Below are 20,525 nucleotides of genomic sequence, written 5' to 3'. Positions count from 1 at the left end.
AATAACATTGGAGAAAGATAATAGTTTTGTGGATACCATGATGAAATGGGCAGTGTGGTACCCGAGGACAGACAAATGTCGGGCTTGTAGGTACCCTAGATTTCTATGTTTTGTTTTTTTCATTTTTATGGTTTAATGGTCCAGACGATGAAAGGTTGAACTGTGCCCTCCAGCCAGTGCCTCCATACTTCCAAAGTGAGTTCAACTGCTAGAAGTTCCCACTTGGCACTGACCACTTGGTGTCTGTCAGATAGAAAGTTAAAGATCCAGCTGCAGAGAGAGCAACTCAATCCTAGATCCTGCAGTTTCCTTTTCAGCTTGGAGGGAACGATGTTATAGAATGCAGAGCTGTAATCTACAAACAGCATTCTCGCATACGTGTCTCTCATCTGCAGGTACAAGAGGGCAGTATGTAGTGTCAGGGCTATGGCATGATGAAATTTCCCCCTGTAGGACTAATAAAGGTATATCAATCAATCAATCAATCAATCAGTTGTCACAGTTACACACAGTTGTCACAGCAAATTGTAGAGGGTCTACTGTGTCAGGTAGTACAGAGCATGCCGTACACAACAGCTGTAGGTGCTTATGTTACTAGGTAACAGAAACCACGGGTCATAGGCTAGAACATTCAATTTAACAGCCTTGCCCTTCTGGTTTACAGGACCTTTGAAGGACTAAGTCTATGTAGGCCGGGTCCTACCCAGTCACAAAGTCATTAACAGTTATTTGTAACTGCATAATTAATTCATCCTTCAGTTCATTATTAATATTATTGACCACTGCATCCGCTGCCCCAGCCCGTTTCTACTGCCAGGATCCAGAAATTTATTTAGTAGTCACCCATACTACTCACTTAAGCATGTGGTAAGACAACTGCACAAAAAAAAACCCATTAGTTCACCATTCCCGTTTCTGAGTTTATATTTGGGTCTTTCCTCTGCCAGCCACACAGCCACCATGGCAGAACTTTACCTCCTTATGGACCCAGCAGACTCACATTGTCTCCTGAGGAAATGTTTGCCCAGCTTCAGGGTTGCTGTCAGAGCGTAGTTTATGCTAAAGACCTTTTCATCAGACACTTTCTGTAAAACTCAGAAACCAGTCTTACTTGTTATCATCTATCGTCCACCTGGGCCTTACACAGAGTTTCTCTCTGATTTCTCAGACTTTTTATCTGATTTAGTGCTCAGCTCAGATAAAATAATTATTGTGGGGGATTTTAACATCCATGTAGATTCTAAACATGACAGCCTCAACATCACATTTAATCTGTTATTAGACTCAATTGGATTCTCTCAAAATGTAAAAGAACCCACCCACCACTTTAATCACACTCTAGATCTTGTTTTAACATATGGCATAGAAACTGAACATTTAACAGTGTTTCCTGAAAACCCTCTGCTGTCTGATCATTTCCTGATAACATTTACATTTACAATGATTGATTACACAGCAGTGGAGAGTAGACTTTATCAAAATAGATGTCTTTCTGAAAGCGCTGTAACTAAGTTTAAGAATATAATCCACCCACTGTTATCATCTTCAATGCCCTGTACCAACATAGAGCAGAGCAGCTATCTGAACGCTACTCCAACAGAGGTCGATTATCTTGTTAATAATTTTACCTCCTCACTACGTACGACTCTGGATACTGTAGCTCCTGTGAAAACTAAGGTCTCAAATCTGAAGTACCTGACTCCGTGGTATAATTCTCAAACACGTAGCCTAAAGCAGATAACTCGTAAGCTGGAGAGGAAATGGCGTGTCACAAATTTAGAGGATCATCATTTAGCCTGGAGAGATAGTTTGTTGCTTTATAAGAAAGCCCTCCGCAAAGCCAGAACATCTTACTATTCGTCACTGATTGAAGAAAATAAGAACAACCCCAGGTTTCTCTTCAGCACTGTAGCCAGGCTGACAAAAAGTCAGAGCTCTACTGAGCCAACCATCCCTTTAACGTTAACTAGTAATGACTTCATGAACTTCTTCACAAATAAAATTTTTATCACTAGAGAAAAAAATACCAATAATCTCGCAGATGTAATATTATCTACAGCTACTTTTAGTACCATTGATGTTAAGTTAGACTCTTTTTCTTCAATTGATCTTTCTGAGTTAATTTCAATAATTACTTCCTCCAAACCATCAACGTGTCTTTTAGACCCCATTCCTACAAAACTGCTCAAAGAAGTCCTGCCATTAATTAATTCTTCAATCTTAAATATGATCAACCTATCTCTAATAATCGGCTATGTACCACAGGCCTTCAAGGTGGCTGTAGTTAAACCTTTACTTAAAAAGCCATCTCTAGACCCAGCTGTCTTAGCTAATTACAGGCCAATCTCCAACCTTCCTTTCATATCAAACATCCTTGAAAGAGTAGTTGTCAAACAGCTAACAGATCATCTGCAGAGGAATGGCTTATTTGAAGAGTTTCAGTCAGGTTTCAGAGCTCATCACAGCACAGAAACAGCTTTAGTGAAGGTTACAAATGATCTTCTTATGGCCTCTGACATTGGACTCATCTCTGTGCTTGTCCTGCTAGACCTCAGTGCAGCGTTCGATACTGTTGATCATAACATCCTATTAGAGCGATTAGAACATGCTGTAGGTATTACAGGTACTGCACTGCAGTGGCTTGTATCATATCTATCTGATAGACTCCAATTTGTTCAAGTAAATGGAGAGTCCTCTTCACACACTAAGGTCTATTATGGTGTTCCTCAGGGCTCAGTGCTAGGACCAATTCTATTTACATTACACATGCTTCCCCTAGGCAGCATCATTAGAAGACATAGCATAAATTTTTACTGCTATGCAGATGACTCGCAGTTCTATCTATCCATGAAGCCAGGTAACACACAGCAATTAGTTAAACTGCAGGAATGTCTTAAAGACATAAAGACCTGGATGGCCGCTAACTTCCTGCTTCTTAATTCAGATAAAACTGAGGTTATTGTACTCGGCCCTGAAAATCTTAGAAATATGGTATCTAAGCAGATTCTTACTCTGGATGGCATTACCTTGGCCTCCAGTAATGCTGTGAGGAACCTTGGAGTCATTTTTGACCAGGACATGTCCTTCAACGCACATATTAAACAAATATGTAAGACTGCTTTCTTCCATTTGCGCAACATCTCTAAAATTAGAAATATCCTGTCTCCGAGTGATGCTGAAAAACTAGTTCATGCATTTATTACTTCCAGGCTGGACTACTGTAACTCATTATTATCAGGATGTCCTAAAAACTCACTGAAAAGTCTTCAGCTAATCCAAAATGCTGCAGCAAGAGTACTGACAGGGACTAGGAAGAGAGAGCATATTTCTCCTGTTTTGGCTTCCCTTCATTGGCTTCCTGTTAAATCCAGAATTGAATTCAAAATCCTGCTCCTCACTTACAAGGTCTTAAATAATCAGGCCCCATCTTATCTTAATGACCTTGTAGTACCATATCACCTTATTAGAGCACTTCGCTCTCGCTCTGCAGGCCTACTTGTTGTTCCTAGAGTATTTAAAAGTAGAATGGGAGGGAGAGCCTTCAGTTTTCAGGCCCCTCTTCTGTGGAACCAGCTTCCAGTTTGGATTCGGGAGACAGACACTATCTCTACTTTTAAGATTAGGCTTCAAACTTTCCTTTTTGCTAAAGCATATAGTTAGGGCTGGACCAGTTGACCCTGAATCCTCCCTTAGCCCTTTAAGACCTACCATAGAACCAAGTCCGCCAGAGCTTATATTATATTTTTACATGCTGTAGTGCCAATTTTGGGAGCATTTCAAGTTGATATACATCAATACAACCACTATAGCCCAAATTTTAATAATATGTATGCATTAAGTCCATAATAACTACATAAATTGCAAAAAAGTGCAATAAACTACAAAAAAATTGAAAATCGTTTTTGTTTTTTTAACATATATTTCTAGTTAGAGAAATTTAAGAGGCTTATCCCTCAAAACTGTAAATACAAAAAAGTTGCACAAACTAGTTTCCCACCACAGGAAATTTATTTGAAGTGTCTTCATAGTTTTACTTTTGAAATACACCAATTTTTATATACTGCAGGAAAAACGAAAATAAATATTACAGTGCAAATTTGCAAAAAAAGCAGCATATGCATCAAAATAAACTATTTCCAGCAGTGCAATTCGAGTTCTAAGCATCCCAGAAACGATACAGAAAGTCATAAAGTCAAAGATAACTTTTAAAAACACCAGTATAGGCTCTGAGGCCCTCATAGTAAAAAAAAAAACTACATTTCTGCGAAAATGACGTCACTTCCGGTTTCGGGCAGGTAATGGCGGGCATGCGAAAGTTCGCCCTGACGTCTATTCCAACGTAGGAAGTGTTATGAACAGCTGATCGGATCGGCAAAACGTGTTTCTCGAATATTATGTTTTTGTTGCTGCAAGCACTTTTTATGCAGTTTTTGCAAAGCCAAATGCGGAAGAAAACCGTGACCTAGGACAAGCTGATGGCATAAGATGTAAGTACAACTTCTCCGGTTTCATATGTAAAAAAAATTATTGCTCTAGCTTACGTGGTTGCAGAGCTACCGGGATTTAAAAATAGTTACGCAAAACGGAGCGTGCCCGCTCCGACCGGTTTTAAAGGGTTAGTTATGCTGCAATAGACGTAGGCTGCCGGGGATTCCCATGATGCAGTTTCCTTTCCAGTCACCTTCTCACTCACTATGTGTTAATAGACCTCTCTGCATCGAATCATATCTGTTATTAATCTCTGTCTCTCTTCCACAGCATGTCTTTCATCCTGTTTTCCTTCTTTCACCCCAACCGGCCGCAGCAGATGGCCGCCCCTCCCTGAGCCTGGTTCTGCCGGAGGTTTCTTCCTGTTAAAAGGGAGTTTTTCCTTCCCACTGTCGCCAAAGTGCTTGCTCATAGGGGGTCATATGATTGTTGGGTTTTTCTCTGTATTTATTATTGTGCTATCTACTGTACAATATAAAGCGCCTTGAGGCGACTTTTGTTGTGATTTGGCGCTATATAAATAAAATTGAATTAAATTGAATTTAATTGCAAGTAATTTGTCTTGATGATTTCCTGTCCACAACCTGTTCTGGGACGTTTCCCAACATTGAGTGTTTGGCTCAAGATTTGGCTGAACTGAGAGCAAATCTCCATTTTGAACTGTTTCTGACCTTTAGTGACCTCTGACCTTGTGTCCTCTGAGCTTCAGTGACCTCTGACCTCCTGTTGCAGGTGTGTGTGTGCTGCTGCTGTCTGCACCGACTGTTTCTGCAGGTGAGTTGATGAAGTGAAAACAATCAGTGAGACTCCAACAAGAACACAAATACATTTACTGTGTGTGTGTGTGTGTGTGTGTGTGTGTGTGTGTGTGTGTGTGTGTGTGTGTGTGTGTGTCCTCCAGTGTCTCTGTCTGTCAGTCCAAACCTTCAGCAGGTCTTCAGTGGATCTTCTCCAGTGTCTCTGAGTTGTGTTGATGATGGACAGACAGCTGATGGATGGACAGTGAAGAGGACCAGAGGAGGACGCACTGAGGACTGTGGAGCAGCTGGTTCAGAGTTTAGTAGGTTTAACAGCTCCTTCTGTGTTTTCGGTCTCTCCACTGGTGGAAATTTCCTGTGTGTAAGCTCATCTGGAGAGCAGAGTGATGAAGTCTCCATCAGTGTCTCAGGTACAGACAGATGTTCCAGCTGTGTCTCTGTTTCTGTCTGTCTCTGTGTCACTCTGTTTGTGTCTCTGCTGGACAGAAGGAGGTGTGATCCTGGAGATTCCTGCACTTCCTGTCATGACAGGAAGTGATGTCACTTTGTACTGTACACCCAAAGAGGGAGAAAAACGAAAATCTTACTTCATCCGAGATAATGTTACACTTGGATCTGGACCTGAAGGAAAGTGGATTCTCTCTAAAGTCCAGCGGTCTGATGAAGGTCTCTACTCGTGTTATACTGAGATTCATCCACCTTCTCCTCAGAGCAGACTGAGGGTCAGAGGTCAGGGCACTGATATCACTTCCTGTTTATAGATACAAATCAGCCTGGTGACCTGATAATAAACTGACTGAACCATCTTCATTATCTCTCCTCCTCCTCCACCCACTACAACTTTATCTCCTGCTTTCTTATTCTTTGGTATTAAATCTATAATAGACTTCTCCCCTCGTTCTTCTGCTCCCACCATCACTCCTCTTCTTCCCTCTCCCTCTATGTCAGTGCTCAGACTTGTCTTGCACCTGGTGGTCTTCTGTCCATACATGGCCTGTACTGCTCTGCTGCTGTCAATCTTCTCCACCAGCTCAGGTAGATATGAATAACTCTCTCTGATCACTCACTTCAGTGCTCCATCCTTGAGTCTTAACTCTGTCCATAGGTAACACACCTTATGTTTCCGTGGAAACGAGCCATCCTGCTGTACAGGATAATGTCACTGCTGATGTCACCACTGAACATCACTTCTGACCTGATGGAGCTGATCTCTGAGCTGACAGGAAGTGAAGGAGGTGGAGCAGCTGGTTTCCTGTTTCTGACCCAGAGTCAAACCTGTGGTCTGTACAGACTCCTCAGTCTGATCTTTGAGTCAGTCAGCTGATCAGTGAACTGTTCACCTGTTGATTGGATGGATACAAACATTAACCTTGTGCTTTTATTGTTTAATGCTTTCAAGTGTTTACTGCTGATACTGTGCTATGTGCGATGTGCTATACTGTAAGGTAAAGACTTTACAGTAAATACAGAGAAAAGATCAGAGCAGACAACTGGTATGATCAGGCACTTTGTGAGAGTGGGAATGAAAAGCTGAACTGATCAGTGATTGGATAAAAAAGTCTCTGAGTAAGAACTGACCCCTCTGTTTCTGTGTTGATTCGTGCTTTAATAAAACATTCAAACATTACAGAGCAGATACTTCAGTGACATGAACAGTGACACAGAGAATCAGAGTCACAGAAACAGGATTGAAGTGATTAAGGAGTGTGAACTATGGCTGATGAGAGAATGATGTATTTATCATGGTTTATTGTATGCTGATGAGGTTAGCCTGAGAGTGCTAACAGCAGTCTGAGTTCAGCCACAGCCTTAGATTGTAAGCATCAATAAGCTGTGATGGAAACAGGAACAAACAGAACAAAGACAAACATCACAGACACAGAGCTGATCCTATCGTGTAGGATCGGGAAGTGGAATCACATGAGGAAACAGCTGACACAAATGCATAATGACACCACAGGGGAAGAGTAAAACTAAGCACACTCAACAAGGGAAACACAAGACCTTTCAAAATAAACCTGAAGAGAACAGGACATGAACCAGACTAGACAATATGAGAACGGACAGACAATACATGACACAAAAGACCAGGACAGACGTACACCAGGTGACATGAAGAGTCTCATAAGAACTCAAGGCAATCCTGTTGTTCAGTCTGACGCCACTAGCCGTGTCTGGGCCTAAACTCTGCTGCAGGTCCATATATCAAATGATCACTGTGGCATTATTGAGAGTTAAAACACCGTCTAAAGTCTTTCATCTTTAATAAAATGATCAGCGTTCTGCTCTACCAGGTGTAACAATTGAGTTTAACATCCAGGCATCCATGAAAAAAGAATTTATGACATTTAACGAAGTTAGAAGTTAGCAGGAAGTTAGCTCGCTAGCTTCCACCTAAATACAATATAGCATGTCCTGACTGCGGGGGTTTAGAAACAAATTCAAACGTACAGCTCTGCTATCACTTCCAACATAAATGAAGACAGAAAGCTAAACAGCAGTGACGTTTGTAGGGTTACTGAAGTTTGGCTAGCTGGTATATAATGATGTGCTACGTGACCGCTAGCGACACAGCTATGTTAGCATAATATAAACAAGCTAACTTTTTTTCCACTCGATAAAAGTTAACGTGAGTGTTCTCGGTGGTCAGGAACAAATGTAATCGCATGGCAGGATGCTGTAAACGGACCAAACTTCAGCCAGGAGAACAACTGAGATAATCCATCCACAATACGAGGTTAGTTATTCATATACTGCTGCATGGGCTGTGCTGTAGTTACATCTTAAGGTTTTAAAAACTGAGCTTAAATAAATGATTAGCGGTAATAAAAGCCGAGGGAGGTCAACGGTGATCACTGACTGTTTTTAGGAGCTTTTTGAGATTAAATAGAAGAAAATACAAAGCATTAAACATGTTAACAACACAAAAACCATATTAAACGCAGACTACTTTAGGCCCGGAAGTAGAATTTGTCGTGTCATCACTGAACAACCGGATACACGTCGAACTCCCGCAGGCACACAGAAATTACAGAGGCTATTACTTATCACCTGACCAAAGATATATCAACACTGTGCAAAACGAGGGATTTAGGAAAATGATCAACACCCTAGACCAGGGGTAGGCAACTCCAGGCCTCGAGTGCCGGTGTCCTGCAGGTTTTAGATCGCACCCTGGGTTAACACACCTGAATCAAATGATTAGTTCATTACCAGCCCTCTGGAGAACTTCAGGAAATGCTGAGGAGTCATTTAGCCCTTTAAATCAGCTGTGATGGATCATGGACACATCTAAAACCTCCAGGACGCCGGCACTCGAGGCCTGGAGTTGCCTACCCCTGCCCTAGACAAATGCTACATCGCGTCATCACTGAACAACCGGATAAATATTAATACTAAGACTTAACATTATTTCATAAATACTCCAAAATTACAAAATTACTCAATTAAAACCTTTAACTTAAAAACAATAAAAACATAAGAAAACAATACAAAATAACACAAAGCATGAGATCAAAGACCCCTGACAACTTTTGATTTTCATATTTTTAGTGTGAATAATTTCACTGTTTCCTCATGTTTGTCCTGCCGACTCTGAGAAGTGACCAAAGGGAAAAACAGGAACAAGTCTTCGTACTGTGTCTTAAACTGAAAGAAAGAAAAGCAAATAACAAAACAACCTGCAGCTGTCACCTCATTTAAACTGTTTGAACTGTTGAAATCTGAAAACAAGAATCAGAACTATTCAACTTTATAGCTGGGCAATGGTTCACTGCTGTCAGGAAGAGGCTGCGCATTGAAAATCTGTTTCTGTGAAAACATGCTGACATAACAGGAAGCCTGTTCTCACTACCGGGGCATAACATCCTGACGATTTGTCACCTAGTGTAAAATGTTACGCTTTGGGTGTGAGAACGTGTTGTAAGAGAACCAGAGGAAACATAGAACCCTATAAAAACGTATTCCACATACAGATCTGATCTGAAGACAGCAGGTACAGACCAGGTGTTTTAGAACAATATGAGCTGTAAAGGTGACACAAACACTTCAAATGATTATACATATAATGAGAAGCCAGAAGGAAACACATCAGTGATGGTAGTTTACTCTTCAACCACACAACTTCCTTATTCTGACTGAACCGACCAATCAGGAGGTTGGAGGTATGAGGTCAGACTGGAGAAGCCACAGATATGTTTGTTAGTGGCCGCACAACTCTTCATGAATTCAAGTGTTTTAGAGATGTGTGTAAACGTGATTGACTCAACTTTGAACCTTGTTAAAATTCACACTGATGTTAAATATAATCTGAAGGAGATGTTTAACCCCTGACATTTGTCACTGCCTGCGCTGTGATGAAGATGAAATGGCAGAGCCCACAGACCTGAAACTCACAGTTAAAATAAGAGCAGCTGTCCTTAGATCAGCAGAAAACCACAGAAAGAAGGAGTGGTGCAGAGGGGAGATGGGAGGCTAAAAATACTGCAGGGCTGATACAGAGGAGGCTGTGGGGGTTGATGGGGCTGACAAATGTTCTTCTTTTTTTTTCCTTTTTTTTTTGTCCTGTCCTGTTTGGCTCTTTTGCAATCAGAATTATTGTCTAAAGGCAAAGAAAGATGCCCAACGGATTTACTTTACCAAATGGACCATCCCAGCCTTGCCGTATTGCTTCATGTGAAACATCTTTTATTGTTTATTTTATTGTATTTTATTTTTACTTGCTAAATTCGGGACAGACTTGACTGGGAAAAAGAAAAAGGGGAAAGAAAGAGAGAAAGAAAAACAGCGGGAAAGAGGAACGGTCATAGAAGGCAGGTTCTATGACCGGTTCCTTCATTTAATGATATGCTAGAGGGTGTGGGGTCGTGATAATTTAAAGGACTAGATCCAGATGTGACAAGTGCTGTTTCCAAAATCAGGGGACGGATGCTTCGAAGGATCCTACCTACCCGATCCACGTAGGTAGGATCCTTCGACGGCAGGGTAGGCCTGAAGTGAACGATTGTGAAATAGGACAGCCCTCGTTCAAGTCTGTCCTTGCTTCCATTATTTTCCGGCCACAGTGCGAAAACTGAAAAATAGACAAAGAAATGTTGCTCAGTGTGCTGTGTAGTGTTTAATTTCAGAGGAGATGCAAAACTGGTATCAACGTCACTAGCATGTTTGGTACCTTAGGCTCATCAGGGACAATCAAATCCAGGTAACATAATGTTCCGTAATCTACACGCATTTAGGAATTACTTAGTTACTTAGTAAGTTTCATGGATAATTTCAGTGACTGAATGATTGCCGGTCATTTTTACACATTTACTGTATTATATAAAATATATAAACTAAATGTCTTTGAAAGTTATAGAATCTAATCTTTTGGTTTCTTTTTTAATAGCACTTCATCAAACTGTTGTCTGCTACAGAGTTACAAGTATTATACTAGTAGTAACATAGTATTACTATATTACTACTAACATCTCCTGCTTGCATATTTCTGAAAACATCTTAGTGGTGTGGCAGCCACGAGTGAGCCAGCCCTGCAAACCCTGTGGATGGACGATACAGTGGACAGTGGGAGGAAGCATCCTAAAGCTCTTTGCAGATCACCCTGTGTGATTCTCCACTCGCCGACCAGAAAAGACAAAGCGCAGGTCTCAGTTGCAGCAGCCCATCCACGTCTGATCTTGCTCGGGCAGCTTCAGCAACACTGCCAGAGACCTCCTGTAAACTATTACAGTTGTTCAAGAAACGGTCCAGGAACAGGTCACTTAGGTTAATCCTGTGTGAACAACTGTAAATATTGTTTTTCCTTCTTTAAATACTGTTGGTGTATTTGAAATATTCTTGTCTGTGAAGGTTCTCAGTCATCCAGATCATCATAGTCTAAAGAGCTGGCAAAGAAAAGCGTCTGGACTTCTTTGAGTTGCTTGAAGACGTTTCACCTCTCATCTGAGAAGCTTATTCAGTTCTAAGGGTCAAACCCTGGTTGATTGAGACCCACACCCGCTTTCACACCTTGGCTCATGTGATTAGAGGATCATCAGGGGGTCCTTTGTCCCTCTTTGGGGGGAAACTCCCACTGGGTTTAAATCTGGGACTCCCCACCAATTGGACCCTTAGAACCTACTTAGAATCTAAACCCTTAGAATCTACCACGGGACGAGTGGTTGTTACCCAGCATCACAGAGTGTGTTCCACTCTCCAAATAAGAGGCAAACCATTTTAGAGCAGAACCTTGAATACCGACACATCTTTAAATGGTTTAATAGGATTGTGTGGTCAACAGTGTCAAATACTGCACTCAGGTCTAGAAGAATTAAACTGTACATGTTTCAGAGTCAGCAGCTAAAAGCACATAATTGAACATGCTCAGTAGAACAGAGTCTGTACTGTGGGAGGCTCTGAAAACAGACTATTTATCCAGAATATCATGTGTGTGTAAGAATGAGAATAATTGGTGGAGGACAACTTTCTCAAGAACCTTAGACAAAAACGGCAGCTTAGAGATCTAAGAGGTCTAAAGTTGCTTAGTACTGGTCCGAAGCAGTGTTTGTTAGAAGCGGCTGGACAACAACTTGCTTAAAACAATGAGGAACAGTTCCATTTGAGATTCTGTCATTTACAAAACGAGGATGTTAGGGCCGCCTTTCCAGGTATGGTAATAATGATGGCATTTGGAGCATCCGTCCCCTGAATTTGGACATAGCATGTGTCTCAACTGTGAGAGTCACTTGTACAATATTAGCTGTGCTACAGCCTGTGAGGTTAATTTTGATTTCCCCTGTTGTGAAACCTTAAGTGAAAGTTGTTTGGGTGATGCTTCTCACCCTGTTCTTTGTTTGTGTGGAGATAATCAGTTTAATTAAGACTGTATGGTTATTTTCTTTAAAGTAGTTGGTAATCGATGTGCTTTATTAAAGTTTTTTCGCATTGGGTTTTGTTTGTAGTCAATGCTGCTATTATTTTTAATGAGGTTTTTCTATAATAAAACCTTTCTGACTCTGATCTTCCTTAGTGAGACTCTCTTTTATGTCACTCCCTCTGACCCCAAGCAGAGGTAACAAGCAGCAATCCATCACTCTCCTTGGTCAAATTGCCCGTACACAGCCTGGAGGTGTGTTTGGGGTCATTGTCCTGTTGAATAATAAATGATGGGATGTGGCTGCAGTATGCTGTGGTAGCCATGCTGGTTCAGTGTACCTTCAGTTTTGAATAAACCCCTAACAGTGTCACCAGGAAATTCCAGAAAAAGTGAGAAAAAACAGGATTTGTGCAGAGTACCGGCCTTCTGGCACTGTAAAACCTAATTAGTTCCCAGAACTCAATGAAACTCGTTGCCTCAAAAAAACTAAGTAAAGCTTACTTAACATGATTAAGTTAGGACAACTTATCCATTCCAAGTATGCAGTTCTAAGAATAACTTGATTTTTCTGACTGTGCAATACTGTTTGTTTACACATTGATAAACATTTACAGTTCTACTAAATTAAAAAAACAGAATAATTAACAACACTTCTTTTAATAGTATTAAAATCAGCCCAGCTTTTGTTTTGAAATATAAAAAAGTATATCATCCAACATACTGTACACTAACTAAGTAACTAAGTTTAGGCTTCCCACAAGTTTGTTTGTAGTTACATTACTTCTATAATTAAAATAAATTGTATTTATTGTTCAGTCTCCAGATCAAACAACACATTTGTTTTACATTCAAACACAGGAGCTGGTGTGTTGTAATATTTTAAGGATGCTTGTTTCCAGTCCAGGCATCACTGCCTGAATGACTGTCATGGATCGAGCTGATCCAAATGTAAGTGCAGCAGAAAGTCTTTAACTTCCCTTCAGTACAGTGGCAGTGGATGTGGGCTGGAGATGCAATGACCTTCGACCTGCAGGTCACTGACCAACCATCTGTGATGGAGGACTCATGTCTGCTGGTGTCCTGCAAGCAAACAATCAGATTCTTTAGAACAACAACTTATTTTATTTCTTAAAACATTTGTTCTGCATTTTCTACAGAGCAGACCTCAATTTAGGCTCTCAGGCTCCCTCCCCACCAGAGAGGTGACATCCACTGTCCCACTTATCAGTCTGGATAGCTCTGACCACCACCCAACACACAATAATGTCATGAAAGCACACTTATAAAAAGGGCTCTGCAAACATGGCCAGTAACTTATTCTGATGATCTCCAGAATAATTTGGGCACAAAACTAATTATACCTTTCAAAAACTTGCAGACTTCACTATATACAGTGCAGACAGTGTGGACCCTCTAAACTAAGTCTGTGGGATATGATCTTTTAGGAAAGTCAGACCAAACTGTTGTCTTGTAGGATTAACTGGAGTCATCAGCAACAGCACAGAGCAGTCACATCTCAGATCTAATAACAGAAGACAGGAAACCAAAGCATAAAGGAAGCAGCAAGTACAAAACTATGATCTAAAGTATGATTAAAGTTCAGCCTGATTAATATAAATGTCACTGCCCACATAGCAAAATTAGTGTGGCCCCAATCTGGCCCACACAATGTGCTTACACATGGCCCACATACCGTAAAGAATGACAGCTCTTTGGTGGCCCAGATCTTGTTTGCCAGAGGTGTATGCCGTTATTTTTGTGCCACTATTCTGAGCGCACGTAAAAAAGATTTTTGCAGATGCAAGTGTTGCATTTTGAGAAGAAATTTATTTTGAGCGAAGAAAAGCTGAACAGGCATCTCCGAAAACATTAGAGCAGTTATGCAAATATGTGATGTCTTGATATATCGAGCAGATATTAGAAGTTTACACAGCACCATTCTATCATGAAAATATCTTAAAAGTTTATTTTGTGACCCAGAAAGAGTAATATTTCAAACTCCACCACTCTGTGGTCTTCCGCAACTTGAGTTTTGGACGAAATGGATTCTGGGATATTGCATTTTGTCATTTCGAGCTGATTGGAGAGCAAAAACAGCCAATGAGATTTTTTTGCATCCAAGTCTGTGATTGGCTGGTTTTGTGGCACAAATATAACGGTGTACAGAAAGAGTTGAGCACTCATGGGCAGAAATGTTGAAAGCGCGAGCAACACATTGCGAGCGAGCGCAAATGCAAAAACTGAGCGAGAGGGGCTGTTATTGTGTGTGTGTGGATAATAGCGAACACAGAAATACATTTTTTGCACGCAGCAATGAATTTTGTTCACTCAAATTCAGCTTTTCTTCACTCAAAATGAATTTCACTTTAAAATGCAACACTTGCATCTGCAATCTTTTTACGTGCGCTCAGAATAGTGGTACAGCAATAACGGCATAGAGGTGGCCCACACATGAACCTGCACAAGGATAGTTGCAGGTACACTGGTGGTCCTGTGCTGGTCCGTGTGGGGACTACCTCTAGTAAACCTGATCTGGGCGCCAATATTCATCGGGGTATCTGGGCCATGTGTAAGTTTTGTGCAGGTACGGGCCAGTGGCAGACACACTGCTGGCCCTGTGCTGGCCCAGATCTCAGCCTAATGTGTACCGTAATCAAGCCATGTAATACCATTATGTGGTGGAACATAATAGTGCAAAAGTAACATGGCGAAAACCCAACCACACTTTCTCTAAACTGAGTGCTTCCTAACTACATTCATACTGTTGACATGCAGACTGAAGGATCGAACCACTAGCCTTACGATCAGTAGGTTAACTGCTCTACCACCTGAGCTACAGCCACCTGGTGGCAAAGAACAGCGGGTGGCTGTGCAACCATTATAACCATTATAACATTATAACCATTATAACAACAGAGAAGGTCAATGTAGACCTCATACACACAAATTAGACTAGTACATATAGTACTACAAACACCACCTATTACTGTGTCTGAATGTGTGGTATTGGCACTGTCAGTTTAGGCCTAAAAAGATATGTGTTTTAAAAACCCCCCACCTCATTTAAATGTCATCATTACTTACGGTGCGTTCACACCGGACGCAAAAGAGGCGAGCGAAAACGCCCAAACGCTCCTAATGTCACGCGTGCACATTTGCACCTCAACGCGTGTCCAGGGAAAATCCACCGCGCCTCAAAATTGCATCTTTCCACGCGCGTGAACCGGAAATGTGGGAGGAAGTTGTGCCAGATGTGTTGTGCTGCAGATGTCCTCTGAATAAACACATTATCTTGTTAGCAGAAAGGTATTTGTACATCAGTGGGAAAGTATCGGGACAGTAGGCGGGCTTGCTAGCTTTTGCACGGTTTCATTGGGTCAGTCTGGAAATTAAAAAGCAGAATGAATGAACTTACCAGGTTGCCCAATCTCCTCACTAATGTGTCTCCAAGCTAGGTCCGTTTTATTCCTGTCTCAGTAGAAGCAGCAACTAGCATCATTTAGCTCTGGATGATTAGCCACGGCACAGATGAGCTTTTCCTCCATACGGAGTGACTGGATCTGCCCCTTTGACCTAGTTACAGCCACGTCACCAGGCTCCTGATTGGTTGTCGGGGCGTGATTTGACACCGGAGTTCATATTTTCCAACTCAGCGTGTGCACAAAATGCAACACACAACCTGACGCGCGTGGTTTTCTTTCGCGAGTCACACGCGCCCCACGCGGTACACTGACGCGCGTTTCACGGGTTTTGGCGTTTTCCCAACGCAAATCTGCCTCCGCATTTTCGCTGGACGCGCAATCGCGTGTCATCGTGCTCTTTCCATTGACTTTACATGTGAACCTGACGCTCTGGCCGCCTCTTTCGCGTTCGGTGTGTGCGCACCGTTAGAGTGAGGTACCGACAGGCCAAGTGGTACATGGTTCAGGCAGTGGCTGAAGGTGTGTGGGGAGTTTGGAGAGGCCATGGAAAAAAACTTTAACACTGCCTCTGAGATAGAGGTAGGCAACCGTTCTGAAGTTCTCAGAAGTCAGTTTGCTATATGATTACATTAGCAATAAATTTAATAACGCTCTATAGTAACAGTTACACACTTTATAGCACAAATTTATAGAATTATATTTGTTTGCAGATGTTTGCAGCTATCAGCAAACAGTTATCAGCTACTTTGAAACAAAAAAAGACACTTTTTATCCATTACAAGAACTCCATAACAGCAAATGAACTGTACAACAGAAAATGCAAATGCTATTTATGGTCTCCTCAAAATAGTGATAAGAAAAATAAACTGGGCCAATTGTTAATACAGTTAATACACATGTTAATGCAATCTCTCATCTCCCACTTAGAGACACAGGTCTCTGTGTGAGCAGATTTTCTTTCACACGAAGAGTGTCCTCAGGTAGCCATCTGAATGCTAGTCACTCAGAGACACAGGTCTCTGAGTGACTAGCATTCAGATGGCCAAATACTGTCAATAAGGCCTGTGCAATGTTCTGAAGACAGTTTTGCATTAGATAAAAACTTTGATTGAAAGATTCAGATAATTATTTAATAAAAACCAGACATTTTAAATGAGAATAAGAAAGAAAAGTATTTCTTGTGCTCCCTTTTCCCTGTTAATGCCCTACCTGGCCCCTGGCAGAACTTTGTGTGGCAGGATGAATATTAAATCATTCCACTTATAGTCAGGCACTTTAGGGGGCGCTAGTAGAAATAGTGGCCATCTGAGCATCCCCGGATCGTGTACCTGTTATCTCCTTTCGGTCACCTGAATTCCCCTAGTGTTGCAGAGGTCACTCGGGGCGATCATGGCTCAAGAGTTGGGAGTTCGCCTTGTAATCGGAAGGTTGCCGGTTTGAGCCCCGGCTTGGACAGTCTCGGTCGTTGTGTCCTTGAGCAAGACACTTCACCCGTTGCCTACTGGTGGTGGTCAGAGGGCCCGGTGGCGCCAGTGTCTGGCAGCCTCGCCTCTGTCAGTGCGCCTCAGGGTGGCTGTGGCTACAATGTAGCTTGCCATCACCAGTGTGTGAATGGGTGGATGACTGGATATGTAAAGCGCTTTGGGGTCCTTAGGGACCAGAAAGGCGCTATATAAATACAGGCCATTTACCTTCCTGAAGCTTCCATCGTGGCTGGTATGTGTTTATTCGGTGCAGTGCGTACATTATTTCACTCAGTGCTAAGCCAATGTAGTCTATAGGTCGTAGCTGTAGAAGCCTCCTATGAGCCACTCTGTTAATGACTCACGTGACGCTGTTTAATTGCTACGTACCTGTAATTCAGCTTTGTTATGATCTCTGCCTTTTATTGTTCTTTTATAGTCAACACTCGTTATGTATTGCAGGAAGTGTGGGCCTTAGTAGGCGGCCAGTAGCTTTACAGCAGGGTCGCTATGGCTTTTCTTTTTATGGCCTTTTACCATCTATTTCCGTTTGCGAGGGCTCTTTTTCCCTGCTGATGCCAGCCTCTTAAGAGTGGATGTCAGCATGGACAGCGGCTACATACATGCCGGCTCTTTGGTGGCAGGGCCCATCGGGTGGATGAGGTTCGTCCAGAGTTTCTAAAGTCTCTTTATTCTCTCTAGGATACATGAGGGTGCTTGGGAGTTTGCCCAACGAGTCTACATGTACTTTGTTGACTTGGAGAAAGCATTCGACCGGTTCCCTCTAAGTGTCCTGTGGGAGGCATTTCAGGTGTATCGGGTGTCTGGCCCATCTTGTAAGATTGTGTTCAGCCGTTTTCCCCAGGTGATTCCTCTCTGCCCTGAATCTGTCACAACAGCCAAAAGCTGGTAGGAAAACAAGATAAGTAAAGCACTTAGCAACAAAAACACAGAGCACGTGAGCCGATTACCAACTTGGTGTAATTAACAAACTGTCATTGAAGGAGCGTCAACGTGGAGCTTAAATCTCTCGGCCTGATTGCTCTGAATGAGGTCCAGGTGCATGAAGCTGCTGAAGATGTGGCAGCCCTGCCCAGGGGTGGAAACCAGTGAAACTCACAAACCAGGCGGAAACTTCCAGTCTCATTGCAGAATCCCTTTTGGTGTCCTTGTCTCCCAATGTTCTACGTCGTCTTTTCCCTCATGGCTGGCCGTGTGCTGCATTTGTTAGTTTAGTTTCCTGAATTCCCAAGTTTAGCTTTGTATCTTTGGGACTCCATCAATAAAGGCGTGTTTGTGAGTTACAGGCAGACTGTAAAATTTGAGTTACTTCACACTGTCATATGACATTTACTATCAACCTTATATTCTGTCACTCATACACATTACAGGAATAGTTAGTAGAGGAACACTTATTTTCTCTCCTAATGTTTTGGCCCTGTAGGAGACAGATAAGAAGCTTCATATACTGAGGTTGAGCTTAGCATAAAAACTAAAAGCAGACTTGGCTCTCTCCAAAGTTAAAGTTAAAGAGCAGCTGTAGCTATGGCCCTCTTTTATCTGATGGTTATTTGTCCGTAACTGACATGTTCAGTTTACACTGATGATTACAGCTGATTCAGTCCCTGCAGAATAAATCATATCTAAATTACCAAAGATACAACTACACTAATACAGCCTAATAATATTATGAAGCATTACGAGGGCTTTCCTATAAAGTAGAAAATGATTTCTTCAGGCTAAATGATGATCCTCTAAATTTGTTATACATCATTTCTTCTCCAGCTTATGAGTTATCTGCTTTAAAATGCTGCAGAATCAGTTGTACGAAAAAGAATCAACTTTTTGGGATTAACTAACCTGGGTGACTGTGCATGCACCAAAAGATTAGCCGGTTTAGGTTAAGCGGTGTTTTTAAATTGTCCATAGTTGTGAATTTAAGAATGGTTCTGTCTCTCTGTGTTGCCTCTAGGACAGGTTGGTGACCTGTGCAAACTGTACCCCACCTCTTGTCCCTCTGGAGAAGAGGAATGATCTATCAATTGAAATTGTTTATTGTTGCGTTCTTTCAGAGTACAGTGAGTCATTAGGCTGCTTGAATGTCAATAAAAATTAGAAAAATTGTGGTTTTCTGCAACCTTTGACTAGTAGTTATTATATAAACATAATTACATCATAAATGTGGCCACATGTGTGTGTGGACCACATCTACATCACATCAGAAGAACACAGCATGAACTGTTCCCACAGTATTGACCATCCTGCTGACCTCTGACCTTGTGACAGATGGTCACCACCACACCTCAGCTTCATTATTATGAATTATTGAAATTGCTGTTTGTTTTAATCTTGTACAGCACTTATTTTATTTGAAGGTGCAAAGTAAAAATAATAACAGGAAGAAACCTCCAGCAGCACCAGGCTTAGGGAGGGAGGGCCATGCGGGAGCAGTTTGGGTGAGGGGATGAAGACGGGACAGAGACACGCTGTGGAAGAGAGATTAATAATAATAACTAAAACTTAAATGCAGAGAGGTGTATAAACACATAGTGAGTTTGTGTTTCACAGAGTGAATGGGTTAAATGCAGAGGGATCAATAAAGTATACATTATTATTACATTATTAAGAAAATACATTCAGCGCATCATGGGTTGCATTGAGTGTGCATCCCATGCAGCACCCCAACCCCCCATACCCAGTCAGAAAAAGGTTTGAAGAGGTTGCAAATAGCAGGAAACAGTCAGACGTGTACAGGAAACACTGAGTGTTGTTTTAGGTGAGTAGGTGAGGGTGTAGATGGCTGAACACATGAATTTACTGAACTATAAGCTGCTTTACTCCCACACACACTGTGGGCCACTCTGTTTGATATCTGCACTAAGCAACATGAACATTTACATTTTCTCATTGAACTCTTTGAGTGATGTGTTGAAATTTTTAAAGCTGCAGTTTATGTGTAAACAGCCTGAGAGCATCAGTAAGTCAGTCAGTCAGTGAGGCAGTCCTTGATCTGATCAGCCTGTCTGTGACTCTGGAGCTCCATCAGCTCCAATGATAGGGTTAAGCAGAGCTACACGAGCTGATAGAGTGGGTGAGTGAGTGGGAAATTATGTGGTAATAGTTGCTCAAAATGACAAGAAAAGTAACTGACTAAACTGAATAAAATAATACAATATATGGCAAATTTACAGAATATACCAAGATAGCTCAATTATCAATATCCCAGTATAGTACACAGATTAAATATATATTGTTGATATTCACTAAGTGTGTCTTTACTGTTTCACTAGCTTATCTTTGCTCGTAGCATGACCTCTTCACCTTGACGCCTCAACATGGCATTTAATCTGTTATTAGACTCAATTGGCTTCTCTCAAAATGTAAAAGAACCCACCCACCACTTTAATCACACTCTAGATCTTGTTTTAACATATGGCATAGAAACTGAACATTTAACAGTGTTTCCTGAAAACCCTCTGCTGTCTGATCATTTCCTGATAACATTTACATTTACAATGATTGATTACACAGCAGTGGAGAG

Source organism: Pelmatolapia mariae, linkage group LG3_W (genome assembly GCF_036321145.2).
Source record: "Pelmatolapia mariae isolate MD_Pm_ZW linkage group LG3_W, Pm_UMD_F_2, whole genome shotgun sequence".
In the NCBI taxonomy this organism is placed as follows: domain Eukaryota; kingdom Metazoa; phylum Chordata; class Actinopteri; order Cichliformes; family Cichlidae; genus Pelmatolapia; species Pelmatolapia mariae.
This window is presented reverse-complemented; position numbering follows the sequence as displayed.